The sequence below is a fragment of the Lepus europaeus genome, chromosome 20, assembly GCF_033115175.1.
Source record: "Lepus europaeus isolate LE1 chromosome 20, mLepTim1.pri, whole genome shotgun sequence".
NCBI lineage: Eukaryota > Metazoa > Chordata > Mammalia > Lagomorpha > Leporidae > Lepus > Lepus europaeus.
Window position 1 is genome coordinate 20,998,239 of NC_084846.1, and position 14,943 is coordinate 21,013,181.

At 42.5% G+C, this 14,943-nt stretch overlaps 1 long non-coding RNA gene across 1 annotated transcript in view; it reads right to left on the reverse strand.

The window, feature by feature from the left end:
• Positions 1-6,241: 6,241 nt before the first annotated feature.
• Positions 6,242-14,943, reverse strand: part of LOC133749834 (uncharacterized) — a 35,241-nt gene continuing 26,539 nt past the window's right edge. The window contains exon 3 of the long non-coding RNA XR_009864621.1: positions 6,242-6,429. This is a non-coding gene — a long non-coding RNA (uncharacterized LOC133749834). The remainder of the gene's footprint in view (positions 6,430-14,943) is intronic.

A 14,943-nucleotide genomic window follows, 5' to 3' on the forward strand; every position in this document is an offset into this window, starting at 1 on the left:
TTGTTGTTTTTACTACTTTGGCCCATTTGCCTTCAACTAGTCTCACCATTTTGCTCCCTTCTAATCCATTCTATACAGCTAACAACAACAACAATCTTCCTAGACTGCCCTGCTTCCAACCTTATAAAGTCTGTCCTTTGTCCTTAAAGTATAAACTCCTAAAGGTGGCTAGTAAGCCCATCATCATGCTAAAGTTTCTGTGACTTAGCTATGACCAGCTCCCTGTCGGTGCCTTTGAAGGGGCAGTGTCCTCTGACTGCAATAGCCTTTCCTACTGCTCACTTGCCTTACTCCTACTCATCTCCTCCGTATTAAGCACCATTACTATAGGCAGCCTACCCGAGCCTGAGGTGGGGTCCCTGCTCCACCACATGTTCTTATAATTCCTTAGTACTATCTCTTCCATGAGACCATGCACCATTATGACTGTGTTGAGTGTAATCACCAAATAGCTTATAACAGAGACAGACACAGAATCAGTGTTCAGGAAAACGTCTTTGAATGACAGCATGAATATGAGAACAAATAAATGAATATGTTGATGATTTTCATATGAATAAAAAATCAATACGTTTTGAAAATAGTTCTTTGAAAGGCAGACTGATATCAGGGGAAAGACTGAGAGAGGTAGCAAGGTCTTCCATCTGCTGGTGTGTCCCCAAGCTTACAACTGGGGCTGGAACAGGCCAAAGCAAGGAGCCAGGAACTCCATCTACATCTTCCAAGTGGGTGATAGGAACTCAAACACTTGGACTATCACCTGCTGCCTCCCAGGCACATTAGCAAGAAGTTGGATCAGAGGGAGAGCTGAGACTCTCTGCTTGGTACAAATGCCGATTGTCCAAGCATCTGTGAGTCAACAGCTCAGAGGCGAACTCCTCTGGGCAGGTCCCACTGTAATTCACCAGCACAGAGGTAACGGTCTCTTCCTCCAAGCTCTGCATGCTTCTTCCCTGAGATTTCACTGCAACATCAATGTCTGTGTGCACATCCTGCTCGTAGTGTTCACGTCTTCGGGTACCCAGCACCCATCACTATTTCAATAAGCAAAGGCTGAATTCACAGAAGCCAACAGAGGTGAGGGTTAAGATATGGGCAGGAATGGACACTTGGGACATTACTAAGATGTCTGGATCCTATATTGGAGTGCCTAGGTTTGAAATGTGGCTTCCATGCCTGGTTCCTGCCAATGGGTAACCTGGAAAGCAGTGGTGAGGATTCAAATACTTGGATCCCTGCTACCCATGTGCGAGTCCCAGATGGAGTTCCAGGTTTCTGACTTTGGCCTAGCATCGTCCTGGCTGTTGCAGGTATTTGGAGAGTAAACCTGCAGATAGAAGATGTTTGTCTGTTTCTCTGTCTCTCTGTTCTTCAAATAAAAATTTTAAAAAATTTTTATAGGGAAGGGCCAGTAGGTAGTGCCAGATATGATGGCATGATTCAGAAAAGCAAGAATTTATGTGAAGAGTTGCATTATGTAGAAAAAAATGTAAGGGGATGAAGATGAAAGAGACCACTTGGTAAACAAGTAGAAGACAATACATTTTTGCTTATCACTGGATATAATAAGATATATAGGACATATATAATATATAATTATAATTATACAATCAATAATATATAAGATATATTGGATATAATATAATATATAATAAGATATAGTGGATATAATAAGAATCACTTTATTTGTAGCAAGTCTGGTATTTGAATATCTAATAATGAGTATGTATGGAGGGCATTTTATCTCACGCTTCCGTGACATTCAACTTTTAATTATGGAAATTCTAATTGGGGGCCAGATACTCTAAGAACTCTGGTCGACAAAGAGAAATAAGCTTTGGATCCTTCTGAGAAGATGTATACAATGGAATGAGAACTGATACATAAAAGTTGGTGGTACAGTGAGATCACAGAAGGGTGCTACCTTTACAAAAACCCCCATTAGTGTTGCCTTCACTATTAACATGCAGCATTGTGAACCATAATTTTAGCTGGCCCTGAATTTGTCACCATGGGATCTAATCACTTCCTCAAACACTGTGAAACTGATCATGTAACATAGCAATGGTGAAGTCAGTCCTTGACACTGAACGTGCTGAAAGATTATGCTTATCAAACCAAAGCATGGCAGTAGATGGGTACCTCAGTGTGTCAGTTACCATCTGTGATGTAAATAAACAGGAAGCTTTAGGAAAATACAAATGAAAATAAATGTGGGGCCGGTGCGGTGGCTCACTTGGTTAATCCTCCGTCTGTGGCACCGGCATCCCATATGGGCGCCGGTTCTATCCTGGTTGCTCCTCTTCCAGTCCAGCTCTCTGCTGTGGCCTGGGAGGGCATTGGAGGATGGCCCAAGTGCTTGAGCCCCTGTACCCGCATGGGAGACCAGGAAGAAGCACCTGGCTCCTGGCTTCAGATTGGCGCAGCACTGGCCATAGCGGCCATTTGGGGAATGAACCAATGGAAGGAGGACTTTTCTCTCTGTCTCTCTCTCACTGTCTATAACTCTGTCAAATAAATTTAAAAAAATAAATGAAAGAAAAGAAATGTGAACCATTTGACCCCAAATGCCCTCCTTACTTACCCAGTACACACATGTTTGGCAAATGGTTTGACACAAAACCTTGCACACTGCAAAGCCATATGTATATGATTTATTAAAAACGGGTTACAGATGTATTGGACAAGCTCTAGAATTGATTATGGAAACAGAACAAGTGGAAGAGCCTCATTGTGTATAGAGATGTGGTTAAGAACAGGGGCTCCACAGTCCAACTTTTTTAGTTCAAAGTTTATTCCACTCCTTCTTCACATAGGACACATCACATAGTCTTATTTTCTTTTCTGAACAGTTTGAGATTACAATAATACCAAACTCAAAGACCAATATGAAATGAAAATAGGATAACATTAAAGAGTGTCTAGCACATTATAAGGGCTCAGTAAATATTTGCTTTTATTGTTTCCACACAGAGGAGTATTTATAACCCAGTTAGAATATAGAGCCAATTGGCTAAGGCTATCATGGCTAGGACTTGTTATATTTATCTTCCGAGCCAGGTGCAGAACAAGATGCTCCATGTAAATTTACCTTCACAATGATACTCGGTACCAGAAACCCTATTTAAATTAGAGGGGGTTAAAGTTCAGCAGTCATAAAATTTCTCAAGACCACAAAGCAAGTCAGTGCGGAGCCAGGGTTCAAACCCGGCTGCTAACCAGCACCACTGCACACTTTCTCTGCTGAAGCTCAGAGTCTGATGGAGAGAAAGTCAAGGAAATGAACCTTTATCGAGTGCTGGTCGCTCTCAGGCTTGGAGCGGGCATCCAGTCTAGCAGTGAAGATGCTGGTGAGGACACCCACGTGCTGTGTTGGAGTGCTTGGGTTCAGTGTCTGGCTCTGGCTACTGACTCCAGCTTCCTGTTGATGCAGATGTTAATGTTTTCTGCTCAAGTTAATGAGAGGCCGCAGTGATGGCTCCAGTAACTGGGCTCCTGCCACCCACCAGGGAGACCAGGATTGAATTCCTGGCTCCATGCTTTGGTCCCAGCCAGGGGCCACTGAGGGCATTTGGAAAATGAACCAGCAGGGAGAGGATCTCTCTCTGTGTCTGTCCCTCTGCCTTTCACATTAATAGATAGATTAATTTTTAAAACAACCTCTAGGTTAAATGCTTTCCTGTGGCCTGTGCTGTTCCTCAAATTTTAATCAAACTAGCTTCCTCACCAAGGAAACCGTTTATGAAAAAAGGGTCTACCAGGTGTGGTTTTCCTGTAAGAGCTTTGAATTCCCACAAGGAACCATTCGCCTTGGTGTAAAAGTTGAAACAATGCCACTAGTTCATGGTTAGGCCACTTCATGAAATCTAGACTACGGGCCATGAAGGGCATACAGCTGGGGGAAGGGAGGGACGCACGTGAACCAGAAGCAGGCAAGGCAGTGCCTGAGGCCTGGAGAGAGGGATGGAAACTTTCCTGATGGGCAGAGTCGAGGCAGAGTCTCCTCTTGACGTTGATATTCCTTCGAGGAAGCATGGAGCTCAGCCCTCAACAGAAGCACTATGCTGACCATGCTGAATGACTCCCCAAGAGCCCACCCAAGTTCATGTGCCCTGATTTCCATCCATACCCAGTCCATGTCAGAATTCCTCATGACTATGACTCTCCTGATAGCCTAGCTTGGAGTTCACATCTCTGGTCTGGAAACCTAACTTCTGACCCTCTCTTCCCACGTCTTACTCGGCAAAACCTCTCTCGTCCCCACTCCATTCCTCCTCTTTGTTCTGCCAATCACATTTCCTAGACACCTCCCAATGTTTCTCCAAGTTGGATTCTCAGTTTTTGTTCACTTCTTTTCTTGGTAGGATGCCAAAACCCCACCTTTCCCAGCCAGATTCAACACCTGGAATGTTGTGAAACAATAACAACAAAAATCCTTTTTGTCTTAGAGAGAGGGGGCCAGGCAGACACCTGATAGGCCAATATGAAACAAGTAGGTAGGTAACAATCAAAATAAATTACAAGAATGCCGTTTGAGAGGTTGTTAAATATCCAGCTCAATGCAAAACACTTTCTATTAGCAGTCTCATTTCATGCTTACCTGCTTTGAAATTAATGCTTATGTTTTCCTGATTTTACATGAGAAGAAACTGAGGCTGAGCAAGTTCAAGTACAGGGCTCCCCCCAAAAAAATCTATGGTGATCGATGTGGAAATTATTGAGTGCCCTATGCCCTGACTCCTACCCAGGTGGTGGGTAGGACTGGGGGAAGAGGTACAAGGAGACCTCCTGGGGCTGACTCTGTCCTTTCTTGTCCTGAGTACTGGTTACTTAGGGGTGTCCATTTTGACATTCCACCACACTTTATATGTCTCATCTATATTAAATTTCAATAGATGCTTAAGTTTTTGAGACATTGGTTAAATTTTTAAATATTTATTTATTTGAAAGGCACAGCATCAGAGAGAGAGGGAGATGAAGAGAGAGATCCATCTTCCATCTGCTGGTTCACTGCCCAAATGGCTGCAAAATCCAAATCTGGTCCAGGCCAATGCCAGGAGCCAAGAACTCCATCTGGGTCTTCCACGTAGATGGCAAAGGCTCAAGAACTGGAACCTATCATCCACTGCTTTCCCAGGTGCATTAGCAGGGAGCTGGATCAGAAGTGGAGCAGCTCGGACTTGTGCCTGTGCTCTGATATGGGATGCCGGTGTTACAAGCGGCTTAACCCACTGCACCACAACACCAGTCCTCTAATTAATTTTTAAGACAAGCTGTTGGTGAAAGAGCTGAAATGTAATGCAAATTTGTCCCTCCCAAGAGCCCAAGTATGAAATCTATTTCATAGCCCCAGAATATACTGGAAAATGTAGAGTAGGGCATTGAATAAGTTGGGTATCTGGGGTTGTTGCTATCTGAATAAAGTCATCATGGAACCAGAGTGCCTCTGGATACAGTGGGAAAGGCTAGCAATCACCTCCAGGGAAATCTTCAGTGGATTTGGGAATTGAAGGTGTTGAAACCATGATAGTCTGGGTAGTTGCTGCAACAGGAACCAAGACTTGGTTTCCAGGGACCTGGAAGGCTGCCATAAAATAATGACTTGCTACCTAATGCTGAATTTAGATGTTTCTTCTAACTCTGGGTCCAGCGTATGACACAAGGCTGTAATTCCAGACCCTGCCCTGGATGGCAGAGAAGAAGTGAGCATAGCTTTGGGTTCTGAGTCAAGTTGCCTTCTAGACTCCACTCAAAAATAAAGTAAGAAAGGAAAAACATTCCAAAAAACAGCCAAGACAAAGATAAAGTAGAACAAGAAATAAAAAAGAGAAGCTTCCAACCAAATGGGCTGGTGAGAGAGGTGAACATGAGTAGGACCCAGTAGACCCAAAGCCACAGAATGCGAGACGGAAAGAAGCCTGAGGGTCTTACTGCAGGCAAAGTTTGCAAAAATTTCTGAATTGCTGTAGTTTTATCCCTGGATAGGAAAAAAACTGTGTATGGCACCAACTGATTTGAGCTAAACTAAGGTGTCATCAAACGCAATTCCTTTTCTCTTAAGTGTTTAGCCGTTGTGCTACTTGTCACAGAGAAGTATGGGCCATGGCAATTGTTATTTTCTTAATGCTAAAGTGCCTAGTAAAAGACTTTCACAAGTTCTTCATGTCCAGCCACAATGATGGGCAGCACCCTAGTGCCAATGAAGCCTTTGCAAGGATCCTTTGTAATACCTGTCCGCAGCTGTGTCTACCCCAAACACAGAAACACCAGGAAATGTCACTAGTGCCTTTTCTATGGGCATTTGTCAAGTGTCATAGACGATCCTCATCTTCTGTGTGATGCAGTACTTACCTCCGGTCACTTTGAGTATAGTAGGTCTTGGCTCAACCAAAGCGTGGATTTCCTTCCCCTCTGCAGAGTTGCATAGACCTACAGGACAGAGAAGACCAACATCCAGAGACCAGCATCAGCAACATTTCCTTCTGTTTTAAATGTTTTTAATTTTATTCATTTGAAAGGAAGAGAGAAGCACAGATCTCCTGTCTGCTGGTTCATTCTCCAAGTGCCTGAACCCGCAGGGTTGGACCAGGCAGAAGTTAGGAGCTGAGGACTCAGCCCAGGTCTCCCAGGTGGGTGACAGGGATCCAATTCGAGTCATCCCCTGCTGCCTCTGATGGGGCAGGGAGCTGGGCTTGAGCATGGAGCCAGGACATGAACCCCAGTACTCTGATATAGGATGAGCACATCCCAAGTGGCGTCTTAACCACTAAGCCAAATACCCACCCCTCCACCCACTGAAGAAGCCCCAAACACTTTCTAAAAAACACAGAGTGTGCTATTTCCACCACTGTAGACACATAGGTGATGCTCATGTTAAGTTTTCTATCTGAAGGGAGAGACCCCATCTCTTAGGAGATGACATATAAGGCTCAGTCTAGGAAGTGAGCACAAACCACACTTGAGTAACTGAAACTTTTACATTTATGCTGACCAATAAAAAAAAAAAAGCTGAAAGTCAAAATTGTTGTTTGTTACCAAAGGGAACCAGAACAGGAAGAAATAGAAGTTCCACAAATCTTCAATTAACTCTAAAACTTGGTTTTGTGTCTGACACTGTGAGAGGCATGATGAAAGACTGTTAACGTGGCAAGATGAAGCTCTCTTAAAGGGCTGTCGTCAGAGTGAAGAAGGTTGTATGTAAAGGGCTCAGTGTTAGCATGTTCTGGGAATGTTCTAAACATGTTACTTGTATCATCTCTTGTTAATTACAACCATCGAGAAGGTAGGTACCCAACCCATTTTACAGATAAGGAAATTGAGGCACAGAGGAGTTTATACTTCTTGCCTGCAGTAGGACAGCTACTCAGTATGTCAGGATTTGACCCCTGTCATTCTAGGCCAGAGATCATGGCAATAAACATCGCTTTGGGTGCTCTTTTTCAGACATGGAAGATTTCTAAGCCAGGTCCTGACAGGGATTTGACCAGGCTGGGGCAGCATATGTTCCCTGTCAGAGAGCTTCCTAACAGGCTACATGACTTCTTTCATTGTCTTGCTGAAAATTCAGTGAGGGTTAAACTCAAACTTGCTCATGAATGTCATAAAGCTCTTGGTGGTGGATCTTCACCTATGTTGCAAACTCATGCAAGATTTTTTTGGGGGGAGGGTTCTTGTTTTTGTTTTATTTTTGTATTATTTTTGTTTCTTTCATATAATAAGTTTGGTTTTTGCCATACACTGCTATAGCTGCTGGCGTAGATATCAGTCTGTGACAGAAGCCAGTGACGGGAGAGTCTGTGTTTGTTTCCTCTCTGTTGTACTCTCGGCACAAGGGACTAATACTCAAAATATTGCACAAATCCAGCAGAATAGATATCTGAGTAACAGCTGGTAGGACTCTGACCCTGCATGGCCACACAGGTGGTTACCAGATCGGCGGTGGGTACTTACTATGTAGGTAGATGGGTGGGTTGGTGGATGGATGGATGGATGGATGGACTTTGGAAATCAGATCATATCATACCTTTTGTCTTTTGTTTCAGTCTCACTCTTGGCTCCCGTTACGTCCCTTTTCTTCCTCATAAATTACACTTTTAAAATTTCATTTATGTATCCTTAAAATGGACTTAAAATCCCTCCTATGATGGAGGTGAGAATAAACAAGTGTATAAAACTGTTGGTGAACACCAGCGACCATTTAGCATGAGCACTCCAAGGATTCAGAGTGGGTCTCAAGAACTGGCTATAGGGTGTAAGTCTTGCTTCGTTTAGTTATTAACCCTTTAGCAGCCACAGTGCCTGGTATTCTATTTAAGACATTTGTTTCTGAAAATTAAAAATTTACCTTTCACAAATTAGCTGCCACATTACTAATTATGCTGGGATGGGTGAATATTGAAGACTTCAATTGTTATTAGAAACTTAGCATTGATTGGTTGTATTGGATTTCTCTACAACTGATACCTTGGAAAAATAATTAAAAATAGTTAAAAGTCCATCAAATCCAAAAACTGTATATTAATAGCAGTAAAGAAGAAGAAATTAATTTAGGTCTATGCTGTAAGATCTGGGTATAGACTTGACTGCACAAAAATCTCATAGCAGCACATGAACCAAATGTTTAGTTTTCTTTTTAAAAAGCTATTTATTTTTATTTTATTTGAAAGGCAGAGAGAGACAAAGAGAGAGAGAGAGAGAGAAAACTTCCATTTGGTTCCCTCGTCAAATGCCTGTAATAGCCAGGCCTGGGCCAAACAAAAACCAAGAGCCTGAAACTCAAGCTGGGTCTCCCATATGGGTAGTAGGGCCCAAAGCACTTGCACTTGAGCCATCGCTGGCTGCCTCCCAGGTTGGGTATTGTCAGGAAGTTGGACTAGGGAGCAGAGCCAGGATGTAAACCAAGCACACAGGATGTGAGTGTCTCAAGTGGTGTCTTTACTGCTGTACCAAATGCCCACCCCCAGATATTTGGTTTTTAATATGCTGCCAGTTATTTGTCAGGTACAGCTGTTCGATTGTGTGTCCCCTGATGGAGCATGGGCTTGTGTGGCAAAATCACATATACGTGGGGGTTCCCAGGGCCTTATCTGTATGTTGAGTTCCTATGGTGAGAAGACAAACACAAGACAAGGAATACCATGAAAAGCACGTGGCAAGGCAGAAAACACAGAAGATTTCTGGTTTCAGACACAAGGAAATGATTTGTCTGGATACAACAAATGCTTCCTTTGAAGGCTGCAAAGTGCTGTAGCCTGTGGCAGAGAATCTTTTCAGCATGAAGAATTACAGCAAAAGTGGTTTTTGGTCACTTTGTCAATCGGAATACTAAATTAGCCAAAACACTCGAATGTCAGAGCATTCCAACCGAGATTTTGTGCCACCAATTAAGGAAGACAATTGAAGCCAGTTTTAGTATTTATTTATATAGTTTGTTTTTTATTAGTACCAAAGCAATTCTTATTTTCGCTTTTAACTTTTCTCAAATGCCAAGTCAGTGCTAACTCATTGCATGAGCTGATATTCATAAGCTATGTAACTTTCTTAGCCCTCCCCTTTTCTTTTTTAAAAATCTTATTTGAGGGAGAGAGAGAGAGCGAGTGATAGTGAGAGAAGGAGAGTGCTTCAATCACTGGTTCACTACCCAAATGCCTGCAACAGCTGGAACTGGGCCAGGCCTAAGCCAGGGTCCAAAAATGTCATCTGGGCCTCCCCCATGGGTGACAGGGACACAACTACTTGGACCATCACCTGCTGTCTCCAATAGAAATTGGATTGGAAACAGAGGTGGGATTCTATCCTAAAGCACTGCAGATTAGGGTGAGGGTAGCCCAAGTGGCCCCTTAGCCCACTGCCCCACAACCAGCCCTGCCTTCACTTTCCTAGTATGTTGACAGAGAGGAGAGCAGAAAGTTGGAGAGTAGAGAAAGGGAGGTTTTGAAGTTCCTTCTTGTGCTAATATTTTAAGACTCATTAATGCATCAATTGTAGGTGCAAAGCTTAGACAAGCTGATGTTGAGCATACATTTCAGTGGAAAAGGATTCTCTTTAGAATTCGAAGTAATCATTATGCTGACTTTGAACGCACTGACAGCAGGTTGGTAAATTCCATCCGAACTCCTTTCTGGGACTCACGAGACTCATGTCAGTATTGATTTATAGCTGTAAGCCTGGCCTTTAGACAGCCATTTTCCAAAGCATGATCCCCAATTATGTAGCATATGGTTTAGTTGATATTAATCAATGATGATTGAAGAAGAAATTTTCCATCAGTGCATGTGAATGAATGTGTGAGTGTGTGTGTGTGTGTGTGTACTCAAGGAAAAGGCTTAATTCCCTGTGTGGAGGCGCCCAGAGAATTCCAGTTTCATTCTGAGAACCTTACACCAGGCGCTGTCTCATGTAGATGGAAGATTTCCAAATCGCTCTCCCCTTAGAGTGTGAGAGTGGCAGTAAAGAATGAAGAGTCGAGTGTACCCCTCTGCCACTGTCTCCTCTATTCATCTTATAAAAAGGCGAGGAGCTTTGTCTTCTAACCCCTGACTTCCACCTGCTCATGGAAATACCACCCTTCAGGATGGTGTTGTAATGGATTCTGTCCTTTGCAGTTGTACCACAGCCATCGTAACAGGTGTTCTCTTCCTTGGCATAGCCCCAGAAATGTTTTTAAGGCTTTATCCTTTCATTTGTCTTTATTGTAGCACTAAGAAACATCTAAGAAGCATTCATAGTTGACCTAAGTTCACCCATAGTTGAACTGTTCTTAAATAAAATGTTTTTAATACAATTCTCTGGGTAGCCATTATTTATTTCCAAATATTTCATTTTGGTCCTTATTTTTGAAATAATTTTCATATATTATCTACTTTTCTAGTTTAGCATGTAAATTATGTTTGGCACTGAATTCCTCGTGTAGAGTGCCCAAGATCCCATTGACGTCTGCTGTTTTTGAGACAATGTTATTGAAGTTTTCTTCCATCACTGGGGATTTTATCTATTGTTAGGGTACCATTCTAAATATCAGTCTTGATTCTTCATGGCTATAGAGTTAGAAGGTAGAAGATATTTCAGGAAGTCCTAAACTACTATGAATAACTATTTCACTTATGATTCTTTCCATGTGGGCTTCCCACCACAGTTAGCCATCAGGGTGCTCTGGAACGTGGCATCCTGCCTCACTGCTGACCATATCCCCTAACCCCTGCAGTGACAGTGGATCTCAGCTGTGAGCATTAATCAAAGGCACTTTGATTCCTAGGCACTTGTAAGAAGATAGCTACTTCAGTCTGTTTTCTCTTATGTCTGCCACGCTGGTCTCCATTACCTCCCATTGGCAGCTTCTCTCTATTATATGATATTTTTCTCTCTTTTTTAATTTATTTGCACGCATTTCATAAATACAACATGAGGAACATAGTAATTCTTCCCACAGGACTGGCTCTCCCACCCCTCCTCCTTCCCTCTTCCTCTTCTCTCTCCTGTTTCCTGTCTTGTATTTTTACTAAGATCTATTTTCATTTAACTTTATATACAGAGGATTAACTCTATTCTAGGTAAAGAGTTCAACACTTTGTATGAGAAAGAAAAACAAAAAGAAAAAAAGAACAGCAACAACAAAAAACAGTCCAGATAAGGGCTGCTCAAAATTATTGCATCTCGGGGGCCAGCACCATGGCTCACTTGGTTAACCCTCTGCCTGTGGCGCCAGCATCCCATGTGGGCACCGGGTTCTGGTCCCGGTTGCTCCTCTTCTAGTCCAGCTCTCTGATGTGGCCAGAGAGGGCACTGGAGGATGGCCCAAGTCCTTGGGCCCTTGCATCTGCATGGGAGACCAGGAAGAAGCACCTGGCTCCTGGCTTTGGATTGGTGCAGTGCTGGCCATGGTGGCCATTTGAGGAGTGAACCAATGGAAGGAAGACCTTTCTCTCTGTCTCTCTCTCTCTGTCTGTCTGTCTATAACTCTGTCGAATAAAGAAAAATTATTGCATCTCGAAGGTAATTTTGCTTTCTCTGTTCCTTTTCTTCCCCTCCCCTTTCTTTCCTTTTAGAAACTTAATTACTTTTTGTGAGCACTTAGACCTAACTATAATTTATGAGACATAAGAATATCTTTCACTTTATACACTAGAAGGAAGTAATTCTTTGAGAGCAAGTTTTACTATTAAGTCTCATAATACAAGTCTTTGAGGAAGGAGGTCCTGCATGGGAAGTTAGTGTGCAGTGACTCTTGTTTATTTAACAATTAACACTCTTATGTATGATATCAGTGATCACCTGAGGATCTTGACAAGAGCTGCTTAGGCTATGGAAGCCTTTTGAATCCACAGACTCCTTCAGTATTTAGACAAGGCCCTAAGTAAAGTGGAAGTTCTCTCCTCCCTTCAGAGAAAAGTACAACCTTCTTTGAGGGCCACTTCTTCCCACTGGGGTCTGACCCATAGAGGTCCTTCATGTAAGACATTTTTTTGCCACAATGTCTTGGATTTTCATGCCTGAAATGCTCTCCTACGCTTTTCAGCCAGACTAGAATGCCTTAAAGCTGATCCTGAGGTCAGAGTGCTACTTAAGGCAATTGTCATTCTATGAGTCTGCTGTATGGACTGCTTCCCATGTTGGAGCATTCACTTCTTTCTATTATTATTACCAAACACTTAGTTCTATTTATATGATCACTTTAACACTTGATCATATCTATATGACCACTTTACCACTTAATCCTATCCATATGATCTCTATGACACTTAAGCTGCTATTTTTACCACTCAGCTTAAGGGGACCTGGGCTTCCATGGCAAGTTTTTAAACTGCACCCTTAGAAGTAAGTCCATAGGAATGTATGCAGAATTATACTGCTTTACAGTTACAAACTTCATGTATTTCACAATTACAACTTCAGGATCATGGTGATTCTTCCCACCATGCCCACCTTCCCACTCCTCTTCCTCTTCCCTCTCTTATTCTCACTCTTTTTTTTTTTTACTAAGATCTATTTTCAATTAACTCTTTACACATATGTTTAACTCTATGTTAAGTAAAGAGTTCAATGTGAAAGCAAAAATATAAGTAAAATATGATAAAGGAAAAGAAATAAAAACAACAACAACAACCCTTGTTCTTCAACAGTCAAGAGAAGGGCTGTTTAAAGTCATTACTTCTCAAAGTGTGAATATCACTTCTACAGGTTGCCTTTTAGGTGCTCTGTTAGTTATCACAAGTCAGGGAGAACATATAAAATTTGTCCCTTTGGGACTGGCTTATCTCACTAAGTTATTATATGATATTTTTGAGACCATATGCCACTGGAAATATATTCTTCTCCATGCCATCCATCTCTCTGCAGAGTGTTCTGTCTAGAAAATTGCCTTCTCTGAAGTCTGATTCTTCCCAGAAGTAGTGATTTCTTTGAGAGGAAACCACCCTTCTGAAATGTTCAAAGAAATGCATTCCCAAGTCCACAGCCCTGACTCCTTTAAACTCTTCTGCACCACCCCCTTTGATATACCTGTCAGTCAGCTCATCTACCATGAGTCACATTCTTGGTTGACCTCTGCTGATGTTGTCCTGAGCATTTATGAAGGGTTCTGACAACTTGTTCATAACCATCCTCTCTGCCAGATCCACAGCCAGAGGCCTGATCTTTCCCAAGGGTGATCCTTCCCACACTGGAACTTTGTGTGGTTGGCTTCAGGCAATGTGCCTTCCACATCAGCTGTAACTCTCAGAGCCTTTGGTTAGACCCTACCAAAAGTTGGAATAGTTCCATCTCTAAAGCCTGTGCCTACAAGAGCCAATAGCTAGACTCCAGCATCCTTTGATCCCTGCACTTTTACATTGCTAATTCCCATGGTGCTTACTCCTATCACATCTCACTCTCCAGTTTCTCTCCACCACCTGCTTCCTACAGGTCCAGAAGGTTCTTTCACTGGCTCCACTCCCACCTGCATCCAAGGGGCATCCTTTCCACCATGTTCCTGAAAATGCCTCAGCCCCTCCTCTCTAGGGTTCTTGTGTCATTCATTCACTGTCACAAGACAGTCCCTCATCTTCAGAGCTGCTAAGTATGGCTAAGAACGGCAAACCACAGTGGAGTTTGGTACTACTGCTGAGAGGTGACCCCTAAGCTCAGGTGCTCAGTCATGACCATCAGCCATTGTTATTTTGCCAGATTAGTTCAGTCTCTCCTCCACAGCTCACCCAAACTGTAACAGCTCTAATTCCCTACCCGAGCATTTTGTGTTCTTTTTCTCACCCTGAGCACGTGACCTTCCACACAATTCTATGGACTTCATAGAGATCTTGGGATGAACTCTCCCAATTTTCCCCTTTCATACATACAAACTGTCAAATTCATCTGTCTTAGATTCAGCCTCAGAAACTTCCCACCTCATCATCTGAGCCAATCTTTGCAGTTATGTTTTGGGTTTGGGTCCCAGCTATTCCATTTCTTCCAAGATCTGAATCCAGGCCTCAAGCTAGCTTTTTTTCCAAAATTCTTTATAGAGTGGTCGTCCTTAATATGTAAGCAGGCTTAATTCTCCCTATCTTAAAAAAGTAAAGCAAGAAAAAACTCCATTTGTTCTGAGTCTTCCATCTATATCACTCTATTGCTTCCCTTTCCTTTCCTAACTTAACTTTTAGAAAAAAGCATTGATACCTCCTTTTCCCATCTCCTACTCACTTGCACCTTACTCAGTTTGTTCCTGCCTTCAGTACTGAAATCACTGAGACCACTGTAATTTCCCTTCACCATTATTTCTAGTTTTCATCCCATCCCTGTCTAGCTAGACCATTGTCAGTCTCCATGTGGGATTTTGCTGTTGCTTTTCTCTGCTTCTTCCCCTCCAATTCCTGCTGGGTAATCTTTGCTTAGAAATGTCAATTAACTCCTATACACGGACAACATCCAAATTTATGTTCCTAGCACAGAACAGATCCTTACAACTCATAC